The sequence below is a fragment of the Schistocerca americana genome, chromosome 8 (genome assembly GCF_021461395.2).
Source record: "Schistocerca americana isolate TAMUIC-IGC-003095 chromosome 8, iqSchAmer2.1, whole genome shotgun sequence".
Taxonomy (NCBI): Eukaryota; Metazoa; Arthropoda; class Insecta; order Orthoptera; family Acrididae; genus Schistocerca; species Schistocerca americana.
Window position 1 is genome coordinate 397890769 of NC_060126.1, and position 23840 is coordinate 397914608.

Genomic DNA, 23840 nt, shown 5'->3' on the forward strand with positions numbered 1-23840 from the left:
TTCATTCACTGAGGCAAGGTTTAGACAGCGCCTCCACAACACTACGACAGGACACCAATAGCTCACAACGAAAACAAAGATTTTTTTCCAACAGGAACAGCCCTCTCGAAACTGGCAGGGAATTGCTGCAAATCCAGGTTTCAGGTTGCTTATAGCTCTTGCAGGTTACTGTGGCCGATGCGCAGTGAGCAGTTTTCGTTCCAAGCGCTGGGCGAATTCATTAGTTTGTTCAGAAGGGGAGGCCGATAACAGAATCAGCGATAACAGAATCGAGGCGCGCAGCCTGCAGTCTTTCTCAAACGATTTTATAGAAACTAAAGAGGATACAGAACAAAAAAATGCCCAATGAACTTACGTCCGGAAACGCATGGTTTCCATGCTAAAGACCATTTATTCAATCATGTATTGCTCTGTAGTCTAATACGCGCTGTACCATGCAGCCACAGTTACTACACTCCTGGAAATTGAAATAAGAACACCGTGAATTCATTGTCCCAGGAAGGGGAAACTTTATTGACACATTCCTGGGGTCCGATACATCACATGATCACACTGACAGAACCACAGGCACATAGGCACAGGCAACAGAGCATGCACAATGTCGGCACTAGTACAGTGTATATCCACCTTTCGCAGCAATGCAGGCTGCTATTCTCCCATGGAGATGATCGTAGAGATGCTGGATGTAGTCCTGTGGAACGGCTTGCCATGCCATTTCCACCTGGCGCCTCAGTTGGACCTGCGTTCGTGCTGGACGTGCAGACCGCGTGAGACGACGCTTCATCCAGTCCCAAACATGCTCAATGGGGGACAGATCCGGAGATCTTGCTGGCCAGGGTAGTTGACTTACACCTTCTAGAGCACGTTGGGTGGCACGGGATACATGCGGACGTGCATTGTCCTGTTGGAACAGCAAGTTCCCTTGCCGGTCTAGGAATGGTAGAACGATGGGTTCGATGACGGTTTGGATGTACCGTGCACTATTCAGTGTCCCCTCGACGATCACCAGTGGTGTACGACCAGTGTAGGAGATCGCTCCCCACACCATGATGCCGGGTGTTGGCCCTGTGTGCCTCGGTCGTATGCAGTCCTGATTGTGGCGCTCACCTGCACGGCGCCAAACACGCACACGACCATCATTGGCACCAAGGCAGAAGTGACTCTCATCGCTGAAGACGACACGTCTCCATTCGTCCCTCCATTCACGCCTGTCGCGACACCACTGGAGGCGGGCTGCACGATGTTGGGGCGTGAGCGGAAGACGGCCTAACGGTGTGCGGGACCGTAGCCCAGCTTCATGGAGACGGTTGCGAATGGTCCTCGCCGATACCCCAGGAGCAACAGTGTCCCTAATTTGCTGGGAAGTGGCGGTGCGGTCCCCTACGGCACTGCGTAAGATCCTACGGTCTTGGCGTGCATCCGTGAGTCGCTGCGGTCCGGTCCCAGGTCGACGGGCACGTGCACCTTTCGCCGACCACTGGCGACAACATCGATGTACTGTGGAGACCTCACGCCCCACGTGTTGAGCAATTCGGCGGTACGTCCACCCGGCCTCCCGCATGCCCACTATACGCCCTCGCTCAAAGTCCGTCAACTGCACATACGGTTCACGTCCACGCTGTCGCGGCATGCTACCAGTGTTAAAGACTGCGATGGAGCTCCGTATGCCACGGCAAACTGGCTGACACTGACGGCGGCGGTGCACAAATGCTGCGCAGCTAGCGCCATTCGACGGCCAACACCGCGGTTCCTGGTGTGTCTGCTGTGCCGTGCGTGTGATCATTGCTTGTACAGCCCTCTCGCAGTGTCCGGAGCAAATATGGTGGGTCTGACACACCGGTGTCAATGTGTTCTTTTTTCCATTTCCAGGAGTGTATATGTGTTGAAAATGGCTTCATTGTGCCTCAAAGCATGTGTGTACGCGCCGTACCGTTTTCAGTCTTACACGTTCATCGGCCAGACTGCATCCAAACAGTTTCAAAGGCAGCAAGAATACGTTCCTCCATTGTCTCCACATCTGTAATGCTCCCTGCATACACGATACTTTTGAGATGGCCCCATAACCAGAAATCCGGCGGGTTGAGATCCGGTGAACGAGGAGGCCATGCAACTGGATTCCCTCGTCCGATCCATCGACAAGGGTAGAGACGATTAAGATGCATCCAGACGTTATCGGTGAAGTGGGCTGGACCATCATCATGTAGCAGCCACATAACCCTACGAATCATCAATGGGACTTCTTCTAGCAGCGGAGGCAAAGCCACCCGCTAGAAACGGCGATAGTTCTGCCCCCTAGGCGACGTGGAAGAAAGACTGGTCCCAAAATATGGTCGCCAATTATCCCGGTCCTCAGATTCCAGCTACGCCGATGTTGATGATTCGTTGTCACCATACCATGATGGTTCTACATACCATCCGACAGATGACTGTCATGGAAGTTAAGGATACCACAAAGGTGGCTTCATCTGTGAATGTGTATATATTATACAAGTAATCCTGGTTGCCTGGTGGAGAAACCAGTGACAAAGCTCCTCCAACCCGTGGGAAGTTTGTCTCTAGTAAGCCCTGCATACGCTGTAAGTGATAACGGCATTAACAATTGTCTTGGAGAATGTTCCCCACGGTCGTCTGGCTTATCCTGTACTGACGAACCAACTGCTTGGTACTGACACGGCGGCCGCCTTCCTCAGTGTTAATCACATTTTCCTCCAAGTCTGGTGTCTGAATATTTCGGGTGTTTCCTTCATGATTTTCTGCTTCCTGAAACGACCCTGTCTCAGACAAACAGCGAAACACTGAATGCTGTGGTTTTTGTCGGTAGGGATAGGTCTCTTGATACAACCTTGCTGCCCACCGCCCGTTGCCATTTGCCTTTCGGTAGGTAAAGACAATGTCGGTAAGCTCTCGATTCGAATGCGGAACCATTGTGTTCAAAGCTGTATCACATCCACTACAAAGTGAGTCAGCAAGAGAAGTGAATCGGAGACAACATTACCAAATACACACACCAAAAAAAGTTTTGCATCAACTCGGTTCCAAGAGTTTGGGAAGCTGTACAGAAAATTGGAACAGAGATCAACATAAACATCATTTCCGCCCTTTCTATTGCTCATGAAAACCGCACATTGCTTGTTGTATTACAATACAGCGAGGCTTTCAGAAGTGGTAGGTAGTCCAGATTGCTGTACATATCGGTACCTCTAACACCCAGTAGCACGTCCTCCTGCATTAATGCATGACTGTATTCGTCGTGGCACACTATCCACAAGTTGATCACGGCACTGATGGTACAGATTGTCTCACTCCTCAACGGCGATTCGGCGTAGATCTCTCAGAGTGGTTGGTGGGCCACGTCGTCCATAAACAGCCTTTTTCATCCTGACCCACGCATGCTCGATAGGGTCCATATCTGGAGAATATGCTGGCTGCTCTAGTAGAGCGATGTCGTTATCCTGAAGGAAGTCACTCACAAGATGTGCACAATGGGGGCGCAAATTTCGTCCGTGAAGACGAATGTCTCGCCAATATGGTGTCGATATGGTTGCACTATTGGTCGGAGGATGGCATTCACGTATCTCACAGCCGTTACGGCGCCTTCCATGACCACCAGCGGTGTACATCGGCCCTACATAATGCCACCCAAAACAGCAGGGAACCTCCACCTTGCTGCACTCGCTAGACAGCGTGTCTAAGGCGTTTAGCCTGACCGGATTGCCTCCAAACACGTCTCCGACGATTGTCTGGTTGAAGACATATGCGACATTCATCGGTGAAGAGAACGTGATGCCAATCCTGAGCGGTCAATTCGGCATGTTGTTGGGCCCATCTGTACCGCGCTACATGGTGTCGTCGTTATGGAGATGGACCTCACTATGGACGTCGGGAGTGAAGTTGCGCATCATGCAGCCTATTGCGTACAGTTTGAGTCGTAACGTGACGTCCTGTGGCTGCACGAAAAGCATTATTCAACAAGGTGGTCTTGCTGCCACGGTTCCTCCGAGCCATAATCCGTAGGTAGCGGTCATCCACTGCAGTAGTAGCCCTTGGGCGACCTGTGCGAGGCATGTCGTCGACAGTTCCTGTCTCTCTGTATCTCCTCCATGTTAGAACAACATCGCTTTGGTTCACTCCGAGACGCCTGGAGACTTCCCTTGCTGAGAGTCCTTCCTGGCACAAAGGCGCGATCGAACCGCGGTATTGACCGTCTAGACATGGTTGAACTACAGACAACACGAGCCGTGTACCTCCCTGGTGGAATGACTGGAACTGATCGCCGTGTCGGACCCCCTCCGTCTAATAGGCGCTGCTCATGCATGGTTGTTTACATCTTCGGGCGGGTTTATTGACGTCTCTGAACAGTCGAAGCGACTGTGTCTTTGATACAGTATCCACAGTCAACATCTTACTTCAGGAGTTCTGGGAACCGGGGTGATGCAGAACTTTTTTTGATGTGTGTACTATGGCTGGAGAGGGCGCTAGGGTACGGCGTATGAGGAACAGTACTACCCTCTAGGACAGGCTCATCCAAGAATCGCGCCCGGGGGCGCAAGGCAGTGCAGTTCAGCGCCCCGTCCGCGACCGTGTGTCGCTACTGTCGGCGTAGCAGCGAGAGAGCGAGCTGTGGAGCGAGTGATAGCGAACAGCACTGCTCTGCGCTGGACTGTCCCACGGTCAGATCTAACGCAAACAAATTAACAAAGGAAGCGCAGCTCTGTAAAAGCGGTCCATGAGCCGTAAAACAAGAAAACCATTTACTGTTGAGGTAACAACTAGTGTTCGTGTGGCAGAATTACTGGGCAAAGCTTTAGAAAACAACATCAAAAACAAGAATCGAAGAACAACTTAGTAGTTTTATGACCCACAGGTTGATTCTACTAGTACTGTACATGCACACTCGTCGTATGTGCAATAGGCGTCTCCTGAAAAAATATCAGTTTCTTAAATGAACTAGTCATAAATATTCTATTTTAGAAATAATTTTATGTAAGCGATATAAAGTCTCATTCCTACTGTTAGTAGTTATAAGTAATTATTTTTTGTTGTACTTTGTGCTACAGCTTTTTGTATCACTTTTCAGAGTTCAGAAATTGGATGCTTAGTTTGCTGTTTTGTACGTAATAATTTTAACTGACCAAGGCTGAAAACTTATTAAAAACACAATTAATGTTATAAAGCTCTTTAATTCCTACAATCAACATTGTTAAAGAAGACAGTTCACATTTATATGTGTTTCTTTTTCGAAGAAACGATTTTGTCTAGGTTTGGTACAGTATTCCGTGAGACTGCTAACCTCAAAGAATTAGTCAAATTTTTATCGCCAAGTAATGAACGGTTCTTAATTTTAGCAAGATTTAACAGAGAGAAAAAGCGCTCACAAATATATGTGGAATCAAACATTGACAGAACTTTGGCCGCGTGCTTGTGCAAAAGAGGATATTTCTCTCGTGGAAGACAACTGTAAAAGTCATCCAGAGTTTTGCACGTAAGAAAGCGGTCCTTCAGGCGGATATCGCACTGCAGGTCAATCAGCTCTAGTTGAAGCACTTATGAGACGTCCTCTGCCCGAAGGGAAAACGGGCGAACAAATATATCTAAGGGCGGCTGAGGCTCACTTATCACCAAAAATCTGTTTTCAAACTATTCTTGTAATTCGATAATGATTTGAACATAATCTGAAAAATCCACATCTTCTCCAACGCTGTCTAGTGCAGGAAAGTGACACCAATTCTCCTCGCGCAACCGTTCTCGTGATTTTCGCCTTGGAGTGAAATGTTGAAAGTATTTAAATGACGACTAAGATTACTCAAAAAAGCCATATTCGCCACCCACATAGGATCACAAAGTAATTCTTCTGGACGTCCTTTCATTTCCAAAAAGGTATTTATTACGCCTCTCTAGGAGAAAAACCGATGAAGCACTTTTCCTCTGCTCAGCCATCTTACTTCGGCGTGGTAGGGGATGTCGGGGTATTCCGCTTCGATATCAGCCAGAAATTCTTTAAATTGGCGATGTGTGAGTCCATGCGATCGAAAATAATTAACCGTTCGGAGAACTGTGTCCATAACATTTTTTATGTTGACAATCTTCGCACAAAGTGCCTCCTGGTGTATCAGACAATGGACTGCCGCGAATAAGGAACAGCCGACTTCAGCCATTTTTGACATGACAAAACTCAGAAATCCAGTGCGTATACCTCGTAGCTCAGGGGATCCATCCGTTGTTATACAGGTCAGGCGTTCCCATTTTAAACCCATTGACTCTAACACGTTTTCCACTGCTAGAAAAATATCCAAACCCGTGGTTGTGTCTTTTAGTGGTATAAGGTCGAGAAATTCTTCGGTGACACGCACATTGACGTCGATACCTCGAATGGATATGACGAGCTGAGATATGTCCGCAACGTCCTCGGACTCGTCAAGAGCGATAGAAAGTGAAATGAAGTTTGCCGCTCTCTCCACTAATTGCTGCTCCATATCTGAGACCATATCTCCGACTCGGCGAGCAACAGTTTGAGGCGAAAGAGCTACTTTTTCAAATTTTTCCGTGAGGTCTGCTGGACAAATACAAGCCGCCGAGTCGACCAGGCAATTCTTGATGAGATTCCCAGCCGCAAAGGATTTACCTGCTTCCGCAACTCTCAGCAAGCATTTGTAACTTGTGCGCAGACTTTGCCCACTTGTTTCCTGCTCCTACCACGGCAAAAAAGAACATACGATTAATTTTGTACAATCCTGTTTTTTAAAACAGTTTTATCATTTTAACAATTGTTTCATTCATTGAAACTCAAATAAAAAATCTAACAAGAAAAGATTGGTTTTAGGTGCGTTTCCCCCCAGTTCCTCCAAAAAGCGGCCTTAGACGCTATTCAGGACAGCGAAATGTCGTCGCAAAATAAATTTTTATCTATTGGAATATCTGCGTTTTAATTAATTTAAAATATAGATCAGACTACAACATATGTTTTCCCATCCCTAAAAACACAAATATACAAAAACAAAGAATGAGTCTTAATGACACTTTGCTGCCCGAGAGAGAGTTTGTGACGGCTTTTCAGAAAGTGGCAAAAAATAACGCACTGAAACTTTTTCTTACGTCTGTGCGACGCGATTTAATGCAACCCAAATACAAAAATTAACCGAAAAGAAATGTTCCTTGTTGCTGGCAATCTGATATTCGATAACTGGCACATTGCTAAGTGACATATTATAAAATATAGTTTTATTTATCATCTTTATAAATTATAAAGAGTGATATGATAGGAGACACTTACTTCACTGTCCGCAGCTCGTGGTCGTGCGGTAGCGTTCTCGCTTCCCACGCCCGGATTCCCGGCTTCGATTCCCGGCGGGGTCAGAGATTTTCTCTGCCTCGTGATGACTGGGTGTTGTGTGATGTCCTTAGGTTAGTTAGGTTTAAGTAGTTCTAAGTTCTAGGGGACTGATGACCATAGATGTTAAGTCCCATAGTGCTCAGAGCCATTTGAACCATTTTTTTTACTTCACTGTAATACTGCTTGAAATTTTCTTTCAGGTCTTCAAGCTTTGACTGGCGCTCCTCTTGCGACAAATTTTCGAACTGATATTTGTGACAGGTATTAAAGTGGCGTTCAATCGAGTACTTTTTTAAATACGTGAGGTTCCGATGTTATACTAAACATTTGGCACGATTTTTGACTGCAGTACAAAGGAAACTAATTTCCCACTCTGGTTTATATAGTGCGGACTTGCCGCTCCTCTTTCTTTTTGTCTGCTGCTGTTGACCAACTATCTCGATCCACTGTAACCTTACGTCTGTTGCCTAACGGTTTTGTGTCGCTTTTGGCCGCTGCTGGCGTGTACAGGGGCATGGCGAGGCGCTGCGGGCGGACCGCACGGCCAGCTGAGCGACACGGCTCGGCCAATGCAGCAACATACGAATTCGCCCGGGGCGCTGGCCGCGGGCGATCGCGGGCGCTGGCGCCCCGGGGGCACAGTTTGGACGAGCCTGCTCTAGGAGGAAACCACGCATACTGTAAGTGTGGCTGCATCGTACAGCGCGCTTTAGGACGCAGAAGAATGTACAGGGTTATTACAAATGATTGAAGCGATTTCACAGCTCTACAATAACTTTATTATTTGAGATATTTTCACAATGCTTTGCACACACATACAAAAACTCAAAAAGTTTTTTTAGGCATTCACGAATGTTCGATATGTGCCCCTTTAGTGATTCGGCAGACATCAAGCCGATAATCAAGTTCCTCCCACATTCGGCGCAGCATGTCCCCATCAACGAGTTCGAAAGCATCGTTGATGCGAGCTCGCAGTTCTGGCACGTTTCTTGGTAGAGGAGGTTTAAACACTGAATATTTCACATAACCCCACGGAAAGAAATCGCATGGGGTTAAGTCGGGAGAGCGTGGAGGCCATGACATGAATTGCTGATCATGACCTCCACCACGACCGATCCATCGGTTTTCCAATCTCCTGTTTAAGAAATGCCGAACATCATGATGGAAGTGCGGTGGAGCACCATCCTTTTGAAAGATGAAGTCGGCGCCGTCGGTCTCCAGTTGTGGCATGAGCCAATTTTCCAGCATGTCCAGATACACGTGTCCTGTAACGTCTTTTTCGCAGAAGAAAAAGGGGCCGTAAACTTTAAACCGTGAGATTGAACAAAACACGTTAACTTTTGGTGAACTGCGAATTTGCTGCACGAATGCGTGGGGGTTCTCTACCGCCCAAATTCGCACATTGTGTCTGTTCACTTCACCATTAAGAAAAAATGTTGCTTCATCACTGAAAACAAGTTTCGCACTGAACGCATCCTCTTCCATGAGCTGTTGCAACCGCGCCGAAAATTCAAAGCGTTTGACGTTGTCATCAGGTGTCAGGGCTTGTAGCAATTGTAAGCGGTAAGGCTTCTGCTTTAGCCTTTTCCGTAAGATTTTCCAAACCGTCGGTTGTGGTACGTTTAGCTCCCTGCTTGCTTTATTCGTCGACTTCCACGGGCTACGCCTGAAACTTGCCCGCACGCGTTCAACCGTTTCTTCGTTCACTGCAGGCCGACGCGTTGTTTTCCCCTTACAGAGGCATCCAGAAGCTTTAAACTGCGCATACCATCGCCGAATGGAGTTATCAGTTGATGGATCTTTGTTGAACTTCGTCCTGAAGTGTCGTTGCACTGTTATGACTGACTGATATGAGTGCATTTCAAGCACGACATACGCTTTCTCGGCTCCTGTCGCCATTTTTTCTCACTGCGCTCTCGAGCGCTCTGGCGGCAGAAACCTGAAGTGCGGCTTCAGCCGAACAAAACTTTATGAGTTTTTCTACGTATCTGTAGTGACCATATGTCAATGAATGGAGCTACAGTGAATTTATGAAATCGCTTCAATCATTTGTAATAGCGCTGTATAATTGAATAAATGGTCTGTAGCATGGAAACCATCCGTTTTCGGACATAAGTTCATTAGACCTTTTTTATTCCGTATCCTCTCATCGATCAATTCCTAGACTTTGTACGCGGTGAGAAAAAATCGCCCTGTATACAACAAAAATAAATTCGTCCTTCTTTTACACACTTTGACACTCCGACTTAAACAGAAGAAAATTTATTATCAAGGGTTTAGAAGTCTCTGCACTTATTGCTTCGGATGCTCAGCATCCTCTTCTGCACTTGAAGTGTAATGTTTGGTAATGGTTGGTTAGTAAATCAGCCTGCTGGTCCTTGAGTGGAAGATAATCCAGTACAAGTTCATCCCCCTTGTACTTACTGAGCACAAAATGATAATGCACATCAATGTGCATACTTCTTTGATGAAACTCCTGTTTTTAGTAAGTCTCACTGTACTGAAATTGCCAATGTAGAACGTTGTTTTGTGTTGAAAGCCAGGTCATTGAACAAATTCTTAACCCAAACAATTTCTTTCACTGTCCGACCAGCAGCAGTATATTCCGCCTCACTTGTAGTGGCCGCTAACAGCTATTGATTGTTGAAGCAACAATTCTGTAGTGGATTCACCAAGCTTTAACAACGCAACAGTTGCGAGGTTCTTTGTTTCCACATCATCAGCACATTTAATTTTTATGTTTTGAAGGAAAGTAAAGTCCGTAGTTCGTGTTGCCTTCAATACAAAAAAAAAAAAGGTTCAAATGGCTCCGAGCACTATGGGACTTAACATCTGTGATCATCAGTCCCCTAGAACTTGGAACTACTTAAACCTAACTAACCTAAGGACATCACACACATCAATTCCCGAAGCAGGATTCGAACTTGCGACCGTAGCAGTCACGCGGTTCCAGACTGAAGAGCCTAGAACCGCACAGCCACACCGGCCGGCTGCCTTCAATACATTTCATTAACATTTTCAGAGAATTCCAACGAATTTTCTTTGGTTTCTCAAGATGCTGGCTGGGCACTGTTGTCTGCGAAGGTAATGCCGGCCGTGTTCCTACTGACTTATACACCAGACTACCCACAGCTTGCCTATACGGAACACTGGACATGTCCTTATGTGCGTTTTTATGCACGTCAGCACAAATCTGATGATGGTGCTGGCGCTGTTACAGGATTAACATCATCAATGCTAAAGAAGCTTAGAACGTTCTTTGTGGCATTTAAATGAGAGCCGGCCGCGGTGGTCTCGCGGTTCTAGGCGCACAGTCCGGAACCGTGCGACTGCTACGGTCGCAGGTTCGAATCCTGCCTCGGGCATGGATGTGTGTGATGTCCTTAGGTTAGTTAGGTTTAAGTAGTTCTAAGATCTAGGGGACTGATGACCACAGCTGTTAAGTCCCATAGTGCTCAGAGCCATTTGAACCATTTTTTTTTAAATGAGAGGAAAATGTGAGACGTAAGACGAACGTATCTGTTAGGATTGTAGCCATATTTGGCGTTAATATGTAATGGCAGCAGACGACAGAAGCGAGCTCCTTTGTTAACGGCACAACATCGCCTGCAGCCCCTGTCCTGGGCTCGTGACCATATCTGCTGCATCCTAAACGACTGGAAAACCGTGGGCTGCTCAGATTACTCCCCTTCGAGTGTGACGAAGATCCCACGAAGCCATGGAACCAAGTTATCAACAAGGCACTCTGCTTCATGATGGTGTGGGCTGTGTTCGCATAGAATGGAATGGGTCCTCTTAATATTCGGTTACTTGGACACCAAAGATGTTCGGTCTCACATGCGGTTCCCCTTCATCGAAATGTCTTGGCTCAAACTCGTCTAGGGGTTGAACCGCACGTCTTTAATTAGACACTTGTGACCCTTTGGTTACACTGTCTAGCTGATGGCAAGTTCGCGAAATACAAAATTAATATAACATATAATAACAGTGATAATAATATCGGGAACTAAATTAACGACCTATAAATGATATAGGCCACACAGTTGCGATTTGGTTAGAATTATGTTTATTCAGAAAGCAAAATAATAGCTCAAAATGGTTCAAATGCCTCTGAGCACTATGGGACTTCTGAGGTCATCAGTCCCCTAGAACTTAGAACTAATTAAACCTGACTAACCTAAGGACATCACACACACCCATGCCCGAGGCAGGATTCGAACCTGCGACCGAAGCAGTCGCGCGGTTCCGGACTGAAGCGCCTAGAACCGCTCGGCCACCACGACCGGCAAAACTAATAGCGAAAGTGGTGGCATTTAGAGTTGCTGTTACACTCGAGCGCATATCAATTGACACTGTTCGATCATTCACAATCTTATCGCGAAACACAAGTCCAATACTCCACCTCGTTATTTACACGAAAAGTTAGATTTCACACATGGCGCGCCGGCCTGGTGGCCGAGCGGTTCTAGGCGATACAGTCTGGAACCGCGTGACCGCCACGGTCGCAGCTTCGAATCCTGCCTCGGGCATGGATGTGTGTGATGTCCTTAGGTTCTAAGTTCTAGGGGACTGAGGACCTCAGCAGGTAAGTCCCATAGTGCTCAGAGCCATTTGAACCTTTTTTTTTTTTTTTTTTTTTTTTTTGTGTGGAGGAAATGATGATTTGCTGCTTAACTGGAAATACTGATAATTTAAATTTACTATATATTCTAAGCAAATAAAGTTACAGAGTTGATATTTACTAAATTTATCATTTTAATGATGCACTTCTATATGAAACGTCGATCGTTAAGATCGACCAAAGCGTTCCGATTTTAGCATTCAGCTCTTCGTTACAAAACTTGTAAATTTCACTTTAACAGTAAATCCTAAACTATTATAGATATTCAAGTTTTATTGGGATGATCACGAAAATTTATGAAGGATCGTAGATTAAAATTACTGTGGCTTCATTCCCTGTTGTACTACAGAATTAAATAGTTTCCATTAATGTTTCCCATTATGGCCAATCTTAGGTCTGCCATTTTAACACTGCTGTCTCCTTGGCCACAACCAGCTTCTAAGGGGTTTCCCTGTGACGTAGGTTCTTGCCTGTCTCACTCGAAGGCTACAGAGCTTAGGCCTCATTCAACACAATACACTGTTTCCCCATCTCGTGGCGAATCTGCGCTCTTTGTGGCATTTAAATGAGAGGGAAATGCTCGATAGCTCACATGGTGTGGGCTGTGTTCGCATGGAAAGGAATGGATCCTCTTGATATTCGGCTACTTGGAGACTATCTGCAGCCACTCATGGACGTCATATTCCCAAACAACGATACAATTTTTATAGGTCACAATGAGCTATGTCACCAGACCACAACTGTTCGCGATTGGTTTGTAGAACATTCTGGACCATTCGAGCGAATGGTTTGGCCATCCAGATCGCCCGATATGCATCCTACCGAACATTCATAGGACATAATACGAGGTGCATTCAAGTTCTAAGGCCTCCGATTTTTTTTCTAATTAACTACTCACCCGAAATCGATGAAACTGGCGTTACTTCTCGACGTAATCGCCCTGCAGAGGTACACATTTTTCACAACTCTGACGCCATGATTCCAATGCAGCGGCGAAGGCTTCTTTAGGAGTCTGTTTTGACCACTGGAAAATCGCTGAGGCAATAGCAGCACGGCTGGTGAATATGTGCGGCCACGGAGAGTGTCTTTCATTGTTGGAAAAAGCCAAAAGTCGCTAGGAGCCAGGTCAGGTGAGTAAGGAGCATGAGGAATCACTTCAAAGTTGTTATCACGAAGAAACTGTTGCATAACGTTAGCTCGATGTGCGGGTGCGTTGTCTTGGTGAAACAGCACACGCGCAGCCCTTCCCGGACGTTTTTGTTGCAGTGCAGGAAGGAATTTGTTCTTCAAAATATTTTCGAAGGATGCACCTGTTACCATAGTGCCCTTTGGAACGCAATGGGTAAGGATTACGCCCTCGCTGTCCCCGAACATGGACACCATCATTTTTTCAGCACTGGCGGTAACCCGAAATTTTTTTGGTGGCGGTGAATCTGTGTGCTTCCATTGAGCTGACTGGCGCTTTGTTTCTGGATTGAAAAATGGCATCCACAACCGACGAAAAGAAAGTCCCATTCACGCTGTCGTTGCGCGTCAACATTGCTTGGCACCATGCCACACGGGCAGCCGTGTGGTCTTCTGTCAGCATTCGTGGCACCCACCTGGGTGACACTTTTCGCATTTTCAGGTCGTCATGCAGGATTGTGTGCACAGAACCCACAGAAATGCCAACTCTGGAGGCGATCTGTTCAACAGTCATTCGGCGATCCCCCAAAACAATTCTCTCCACTTTCTCGATCATGTCGTCAGACCGGCTTGTGCGAGCCCGAGGTTGTTTCGGTTTGTTGTCACACGATGTTCTGCCTTCATTAAACTGTCGCACCCACGAACGCACTTTCGACACATCCATAACTCCATCACCACATGTCTCCTTCAACTGTCGATGAATTTCAATTGGTTTCACGCCACGCAAATTCAGAAAACGAATGATTGCACGCTGTTCAAGTAAGGAAAACGTCGCCATTTTAAGTATTTAAAACAGTTCTCATTCTCGCCGCTGGCGGTAAAATTCCATCTGCCGTACGGTGCTGCCATCTCTGGGACGTATTGACAATGAACGCGGCCTCATTTTAAAACAATGTTTCTATCTCTTTTCAGTCCGGAGAAAAAAAATCGGAGGTCTTAGAACTTGAATGCACCTCGTAGAGAGATCAGTATGTGCACGAAATCCTGCGCCGGTAACACTTTCACAATTATGGACGGCTGTAGATGCAGCATGGCTCAATATTTCTGCAGGGGACTTCCAGCGAATAGTTGAGTCCGTGCAATGCCGAGTTGCTGCACTACACCGAACAAAAGGAGGTCCGACACGATATTAGGACGTATCCCATGACTTTAGTCACCTCACTGTACTTTCTGAATGCAACTCGTATAGTTCCCGATCCTGGGGAGGCGAGGGGATTCGAAACGTTCCTTTCGTCTCTGCTCGGAACTTCGGTGGCGTCTTGCGGAAACTGACTGGGCTGCAGCCAGCGTCTACACTCTCTTGTCGATGTGAGGCACGCGGGAAAAATTTAGCGGTGTATTGCTGATTTAGTAGAAATGTTGATTGACAGACCTGGATTGTCTTTCTGCATTCCTACTCATGTATAATCAATTGAAATAGGGTTCGTTAATCTCGTTTCTTGATACTGCAAAGTACATATTTAGAAGCCCTGTAGCAATTCAACCACTTTTATAAAGTTTTTATTAAAAATTAAACTCCTCCAGCTGTACTTAAGATTTCATACTTATTTGGCTACTAGTTTCGACGTTGCGTCAACGCCATCTTCAGACCCTATATAACGCACCACACATAAAACAAACAATGTGAGACATCAGTAGTCTGTGAGCTATTGTACAAAATAAATATATTATAAACATATTATATAAAGGATGAATTCATTAAAAATAGTTGCATTTCGTTCCTTTTCATTAAGATGCAATTTATCTTGCCATTAGCAATTTATATGGTACAAACAAGTACAAATGAGTTTATATATACACGGTTATTTCCATTACAGTTCTATATCAGACATTTGAATAAAATGGGATTATATATAAGTCTAGGTAACACACTTTTACTCTTAGAGATAATAATTTAGGCATGAAACAGTACTAAAATGTGTTAAAAGCGAATAATAATACCCTAAATCCTTCTTTGTGTGCACAATTTAGCTAACAGGAAGGAAAATATGCATTGCCAATCAGACATATGTATGGTATTTTTATAAATAGTGAAAAGTGGGAAAGGTGAAAAGGAGTTACGTTTGTATAACACTGTATCGTCATCACTATAAAGTAACAAAGTGAAATAGGTTACTTAAACAACCTCATTCATAACGATACGAAACACAAGTGAGGAGGAACTGGAATAATGGTATGGAATCCAGTTAATATATTAAAAGGTAGTCAATGGTGTAAAATAAATACATATGAGTCAGTTCATGAATCTACTCATTCCAACAAGAGAAATGTAAGCCAACATGACACCAAAATGTACAATTTCAATGTTGGTGTCTCATTTATGGCCGTAACCCAGGTCTAAAATAATTTAATTCTAATAAGCCTGCATTAGTAAAAGAACGATCAAGTACATAACAGTGCTCCAAATAGAAGTAAATAGTATGTTGTCAGTCAAAATAGTTCGTCACATATGTAAAATACTTGTAGTTCCTCTAATAACTAATTACTAAAGGAGAGTACACAGTAAGATATACAAAGTATAACTCTCGTATTGTTATATGAATCTAGTCTAAGGTTGACATAAGTCAACAACAATCAATAAAACGCCTAACCATCCACTTACCTGGAGACTAAAGTCTAACATTTATGTCATCACTATACCATAAGTGCTCACTCGTTTCTCCTATCCTTATAAACCTATTCTTGTATAAAATTACTAGTTTAAACACATTGACTACCCACTCATTTCAGAGAACGATCATGAGAGTGGAGGTAAAACTATTCTGAATAAAAGACCCACCAAATGATTAGGATAAAACTGGAGTATAGCCCTGACTCGTATAAGCGAAAGATGATATGTGTCAAGTACAGATTCTGGCCAAGGGAGGCTTGTTCTTTGATCGAAGTGACAACATGGTGACCCCCGTAGTACATATAAACGAGTACAGAAACATGAACTACTTGTCTTGTAATCAATATTAAACGGAAAAATCTTCACACCAGGGGAATCAATCCAAATATACGAGATTCGACTGAATCTAGAGCCATATTCCCATATATAAGACGGATAACAATAAAAATCCTTCTAACGATTGGTATAATGGTTGCCAGACATCCGGTAACCGTGCACTTTTATAAAGATTCCGAGGTCCGTCCACTGAACTGGAGTATATTCACCACCTACAGTTCCTCCACCTCCTTCATCTCACTCCTAAAAAATACCATCGATAATCTCCACATAATAAATAAAACAAGGATACATTTCAGTATTGATAAGCGAAAGCCTCACACAAAAATATCATTCTCAAATTCCCACGGAAACAAAGATAATTTCTCCACTTCTACTAAAACTTGCCAAATCCACCTCATTTACTAGATCACCCCGTCCACCCAGCTACTGATTCCGTGATCTGCTGTAAGGGTCGTCCTTAATGGGTATCCACACGCCTAGAACACTCGAAAGTGTTTAAAGCACACTTTCACACTGGTACGAGGGAACGCATTTTCTAATCCTCGTAGACCTTCCACAATGGAAAAAATATCTTGGTTTATCACTCACTATCACCACCTACTGACTTCAGAAACGCAGTTTAGAACACTGCTTCCGTCCCAGAGGGTGCACAACACAACCTAAATCCTCAAGGTCTGCCACCCAACTCCTCGATTACGCGAAGTACACTCTGCTCCACAAAATTATTTGGTACATAGGCTTTTCAGCCAGTAAAATGTAGGTATCCCGATTGGCCATTTTCTGCTTCCTGTTGAAGTACTTCTGTAAGGAACAACCTCCACAGGTGTTTAGGAAATGATGTGTTACAGATTAAGGCGTGACCTGTGACGCTGGCATATTCTGCATCGTCCAAGCTGTTTGAAGAAGTAATACTAAAATTCTTTCCCACGCGAACCTCAGATCTCAACGTTTTCATCTTATGCTTTATACCGCGAGCATGCTCGTGACAAAGATTGTCTATTTCTCGAGGGCACCTATAATTCTACAATAATGGTACTGTGGCATCGATGGCTGTCTACAGTCAGGAACATGATACTTATATTGGGTGGTTATAATTTCCAAGATGCCACTCCAGACGGGTGTAAAAATAAATGTGCACAACGGAAAATGATAAACGCTAAAATGAAGATTTGGCACTGGCTGACTACCCCCTGAAGCAGATCTTAGGATCTCTTAATGGACTTTAACATATAAATTACAACCTAAGCACAAATGAATAGTTAAGGCAACTAATACTACTAAATGATAAACGTTGTTCCTGCTTATATATTTATTGTAGATTTTTAAAAAAAACTTTATATTACAAAGTTTACATTTCCTAAGTAAAATTACTAATCAATTTCCCAACTCTGCCCCTTATGACTGCACGATCTAATTTCAATAACGTGAAATGACTGACATCTTCTACGTACCAAACACTGGAAGACACTACTTTCAAAGATGATCTACGGTGGTGTGGAACCTTAGTGGAAATAAACTAACGTGATCACAGCTGTTTAGCTTTTATAGCCCTAATAAGCTGAAGCAATTTGCGATATCACCGTATGTACTGCGTCCGGTGCGTCGAAGTGATGGTTCTGGTACTCGTCTGCGACGATGGAAGAACTCCAGCCACAAATAAACTCTTTCAAACACCAGGACGGCAGAAGGCGGTCCTCTGACTAATGTACTCTAATACTGTCTTCTCCTCTCTGTGTTCTGCAGACAAGAAACGCGAACTCCCAGCCGGCCAGTGTGGCCGAGCGCTTCTAGGCGCTACAGTCTGGAGCTGGGCGACCGCTACGGTCGCAGGTTCGAATCCTGCCTCGGGCATGGATGTGTGTGATGTCCTTAGGTTGGTTAGGTTTAAGTAGTTCTAAGTTCTAGGGGACTGATGACCTCATAAGTTAAGTCCCATAGTGCTCAGAGCCATTCATTCGAACTCCCAGCCACAAGGACGGAGTTCATACAACGTCTCAACGTAAGTATAGGCAGAGGAAGTGCTCTCAATTACTGAACGCTGCGTACTCAACGACGACTTTCAACACGGAGGTGAAGTCCGGAATCGTATAGGTTCGCAACAGTACAGGGCCTAACAGTTCTAACTATAAACTCTCATGAGGGCAAAGACAGCAAGTTCGTCTGTACCAACAAAAGCTGATACCGAGCGACCGTCACACACGGGCGCTCAAAACAGAAGACCACGTTTCTTCACTGCTGGCTTCCCAGCAAGGCTCAGCCCCTCACCATTGTAATTCTCGAAAACGAACCATATTCCCGAAACCACGGAATATTCTCCTTCTCTACAAAATCTTCCGAACGCCGACCAACCATATTTTAGTCCTTTGTAGTCCAGCGCGGAAAGTTTGCGAGGAAAAACCTATACTCGTACAATGGTACACTTCTGAGTAAAAATACTTGGAAATAACCCAGCCTGTGTGATTTTCGAGGTGCCGCTTCTTCGTTCCTCTCACCTGCGTCCAAGATTTGCAGATTTCGGAAGTATTATCCGGTTATCCTTCCGGCCCTACTACAATAGCGACCGATAGCGGCCGGCCGCCCCTGTATTGTATCTTCGCCCTCAGGTGCCCAGATTGTCTGTCTTGGTACTTCCTGTTTTTAAGCAGGACCAACATACCTTTGTGTGCCTTCCACCCAGGGCTTCAGTTCCGCCTGCCGTTTCATTTCCATTGTCACTCCAACCACTAGTATGTTAATAAAGACACTCCGTCACCTTTCATGCAATAGACGTTAACAATTATTTACAAGGTGTACGTGACAATGTACCGAACTATCAGCTTAATAAGTCACAGCTGCAAAATACTAACACGAATTCTTTACAGACGAATGGAGAAACTAGTAGAAGCCAACCTCGGGGAAGATCAGTTTGGATTCCGTAGAAACACTGGAACACGTGAGGCAATACTGACCTTACGACTTATCTTAGAAGAAAGATTAAGGAAAGGCAAACCCACATTTCTAGCATTTGTAGACTTAGAGAAAGCTTTTGACAATGTTGACTGGAATACTCTCTTTCAAATTCTAAAGGTGGCAGGGGTAAAATACAGGGAGCGAAAGGCTATTTACAATTTGTACAGAAACCAGATGGCAGTTATAAGAGTCGAGGGACATGAAAGGGAAGCAGTGGTTGGGAAGGGAGTAAGACAGGGTTGTAGCCTCTCCCCGATGTTGTTCAATCTGTATATTGAGCAAGCAGTAAAGGAAACAAAAGAAAAATTCGGAGTAGGTATTAAAATTCATGGAGAAGAAATAAAAACTTTGAGGTTCGCCGATGACATTGTAATTCTGTCAGAGACAGCAAAGGACTTGGAAGAGCAGTTGAATGGAATGGACAGTGTCTTGAAAGGAGGATATAAGATGAACATCAACAAAAGCAAAACAAGGATAATGGAATGTAGTCTAATTAAGTCGGGTGATGCTGAGGGAATTAGATTAGGAAATGAGGCACTTAAAGTAGTAAAGGAGTTTTGCTATTTGGGGAGCAAAATAACTGATGATGGTCGAAGTAGAGAGGATATAAAATGTAGGCTGGCAATGGCAAGGAAAGCGTTTCTGAAGAAGAGAAATTTGTTAACATCCAGTATTGATTTAAGTGTCAGGAAGTCATTTCTGAAAGTATTCGTATGGAGTGTAGCCATGTATGGAAGTGAAACATGGACGATAAATAGTTTGGAGAAGAAGAGAGTAGAAGCTTTCGAAATGTGGTGCTACAGAAGAATGCTGAAGATTAGATGGGTAGATCACATAACTAATGAGGAAGTATTGAATAGGATTGGGGAGAAGAGAAGTTTGTGGCACAACTTGACCAGAAGAAGGGATCGGTTGGTAGGACATGTTCTGAGGCATCAAGGGATCACCAATTTAGTATTGGAGGGCAGCGTGGAGGGTAAAAATCGTAGAGGGAGACCAAGAGTTGAATACACACAAGCAGATTCAGAAGGATGTAGGTTGCAGTAGGTACTGGGAGATGAAAAAGCTTGCACAGGATAGAGTAGCATGGAGAGCTGCATCAAACCAGTCTCAGGACTGAAGACCACAACAACAACAACGTGACAATGTCAGTCTCCTTTATATATTCATATATACGATGTACAATCTATCACATGATACCTAATTGTGTTTGTGGATCACGGCAAAGAATGTGGATGGGTGCTTGTAAAGTGCAAAATTATAGCCACCTTACAAATTAAAATACAGCTACTCACGGACGTCCTGTGTGCGCTGCAACTGTCGAATGGCAGCGAAACTTGGTAGATATGATAAAGCGTTAACGTTAACGATATATGCTGGAAAACAAATTGGTTCCTATTATGGCCATCAGGAGCATTCTGGTCCTGAACACTGTTTATTTGACGGTATGACGTCGACTCTGTCATTTGACAAGCCGTAGCGTGGCTTATGTAGCAGTTACTGTGCTGCATTGAGAATCACCGACTGCAAGGTTTCAGGAGAAGCGCGATGTCATTAAATGGTTTAAGGAAGACGGTAACCAAATTCGAAACCACGGATGAACCTGATGTGGCACCTGGATGAGGACTATGCCCTGTCTCAATGGAAGCTATGGACGAGGTTGCTGTTGCTCAAACAGCAAATGCCACGCTTAGTGCAGGATGTCGTGCAGTGTCACGAAAATTGTGCATCCCAGGGCGAACAGAACAGAAAGTTTTGCAGTGTTTTTTACTTGTATCCGGAAAAGATACAAACACAGCAACTGAAACATCATGATCCGCAACAGTGTTCTGGATTTGCTCTTTGATTTCTGGCACGGACTGAAGTTGATGCCGTATGGCCGGGAAACATTCTGTAGAGTGACGAGATACATTTTATGCTACAGGATGTAGCGCATTCTGACGAATTTAAACCGTATGTTGCGCACGAAGAACCATTTTACTCGCCGTGTGTGACTGTGTAGTGAGGATTCACAAGCACCTTTACCTTCGGACCGTTCTTCTTTGAAGTGAATCCACCCACAGGGTAGGTTAGGTTATCGACACCCCCCCTGTTCAGCATGTGGTTCCTGGTTTCGAAGAGCGGACCTGTGGGGAAAGCACTGTTTTCATACAAAACGGCGCAACACCTCATATCGTTGGCCCAGTAAAAAGATGAGCATGATGCAATTATCCACCAACGTGTTATCATCAGAGGGTTTCCAGGTGCATAGCTTGCAAGATCACTGATCTGAACACATGTGACTTTTGACTCTGGGGAATCTAAAATAATGCTTTTACCAGGAACACTTTCTGTCTCTGTCTGATCTGAAGGCCACTATACATGAACATGCTGCTCAGATTCCACGGGAACTGCTGCGAGCAACTGTTGATCACATCGTATTACGGATGCAGCATCTCATCGGCATATTCGGTGCTCATATTAAACAAACTATCTAAGCGGCAGTTAATAACAAAATCAGCTTTATGTCTTTGTCACTTGTTTGTTTCTTTCTGCTCACGTCCCGTTCCTAATCATTTACATACGAAAACATTTCCGTAATTATTTTTTCTTCACAGCGCTAGATGTGCACCTGGTAGCTAAAACTGGAACTAATTTGCTCCAGCGTAAACCAGTTCCGAATTAACGCAGTAGATTATCTACGAAGTTTCGCTGTCGTGCGATAATTAAAGCCCACTCTAGACATCTGTGAGTAGGTGCACTTCAATTATAACCACCTGATATAATGAAAGGGTATGTAAAACATTATCGGTTGTCTTGCCGCGTCAATTCGGGATAAAATCTCAAGCTTTCGACGATAGCCTCCATCGCCATAGTCAGGAGCAACTGACTGTCTTCACTGCTGCTGTGGAGGCCTTATATAGCCCGTGGACGGCTTCTGATTGGTCGGCTTGTGATTTGTCGGCGATTACGTACTGCTGTAATAACAAAATGAAAACCATATGCAAATTTGTTAAAAGCGAGAAGGGGAAAGCCTATCTGCAAAGAAGTGATTAACTTAAGAACTGGGAGCCTTTCGGTGGATGCTCCCGAAATGGTGGCTAATATCTTTAACAATCATTTCCTAACAGTCACCAACCAAATGGGATGCCAGGGTTCTGTAAAGAAAGCTACAGAATACTTGCATAACACCTTAACTAACAAAATAGATGAGATGCATCTTCGAAAAACTACAGTGATAGAATTAGAAAAAATAATTATGTCTTTAAAGTGTAAAAATTCTGCTGGAGTTGACAACATTTCCAGCAAGTTACTGAAATACTGTTGTAAAGAAATAAGTACAGTCCTCTGCCATATTAGTAATACGTCACTGGAAGAAGGTGTTTTTCCCGACAAGCTAAAATATGGGCTTATGTGACCAATTTATATTCGGAAAGGGGTATCAACCGTGGATGCAATACATGCCTTTGTTGACAATGTTATGGAAGCCATAAATAATAATATGATGACGGTTGGAATATTTTGCGACCTGTCAAAAGCTTTTGACAGTGTAAGTCACCATATTCTCTTGAGTAAAGCCAAGACCCTAGGAATGGGTGGAACCGTAGGAACGTGGCTTGAATCCTATCTGTGTGGTAGAAAGCAGAAAGTAATCGTGGAAGGACTGCATGGTGGCCAGGTATCTTCAGAATGGGGCTCCATTACTGCAGGAGTACCTCAAGGCTCAGTATTGGGCCCACTGCTCTTTCTAATATTTATAAATGACTTAGCACTATGCACAGAATATGGGAAAATACTCATGTTTGCTGACGTCACCATTTTATCAGTTAATAATCTCTCAGGGAATGTGTCAAATGAGGCTGCAAATAAAGCTTTTGCAGATTTGACAAACTGGTTTGAAACTAATGGCCTTACAGTCAACCTAAAAAAGACAAATTACATTCATTTCTCTTCCAACACAAATATTACTAATGAAATGAACCTAAAAATGGGTGAGCACGAGATTTTGAAGGTTGAGTCCTCCAAATTCATCGGTCTGCATGTTGTTGTTGTGGTCTGCAGTCCTGAGACTGGTTTGATGCAGCTCTCCATGCTACCCTATCCTGTGCACGCTTCTTCATCTGCAACCTACATCCTTCTGAATCTGCTTAATGTATTCATCTCTTGGTCTCCCTCTACGATTTTTACCCTCCACGCTGCCCTCCAATGCTAAATTTGTGATCCCTTGATGCCTCAGAACATGCCCTACCAACCGGTCCCTTCTTCTTGTCAAGTTGTGCCACAAACTCCTCTTTTCCCCTATTCTATTCAATACCTCCTCATTAGTTAAGTGATCTACCCATCTAATCTTCAGCATTCTTCTGTAGCACCACATTTCGAAAGCTTCTATTCTCTTCATGTCCAAACTATTTATCGTCCATGTTTCACTTCCATACATGGCTACACTCCATACACATACTTTCAGAAACGACTTCCTGACACTTAAATCTATACTCGATGTTAACAAATTCCTCTTCTTCAGAAACGCTTTCCTTGCCATTGCCAGTCTACATTTTATATCTTCTCTACTTCGACCACCATCAGTTATTTTGCTCCCCAAATAGCAAAACTCCTTTACTACTTTGAGTGTCTCATTTCCTAATCTAATTCCCTCAGCATCACCCGACTTAATTCGACTACATTCCATGATCCTCGTTTCGCTTTTGTTGATGTTCATCTTATATCCTCCTTTGGTCTGCATATAGATAGCAAAATGAAGTGGCACCACCATTTTCAAGATCTGTGCAAAAGGCTAAGCTCAGCAACGTTTGCCTTAAGAATAATTT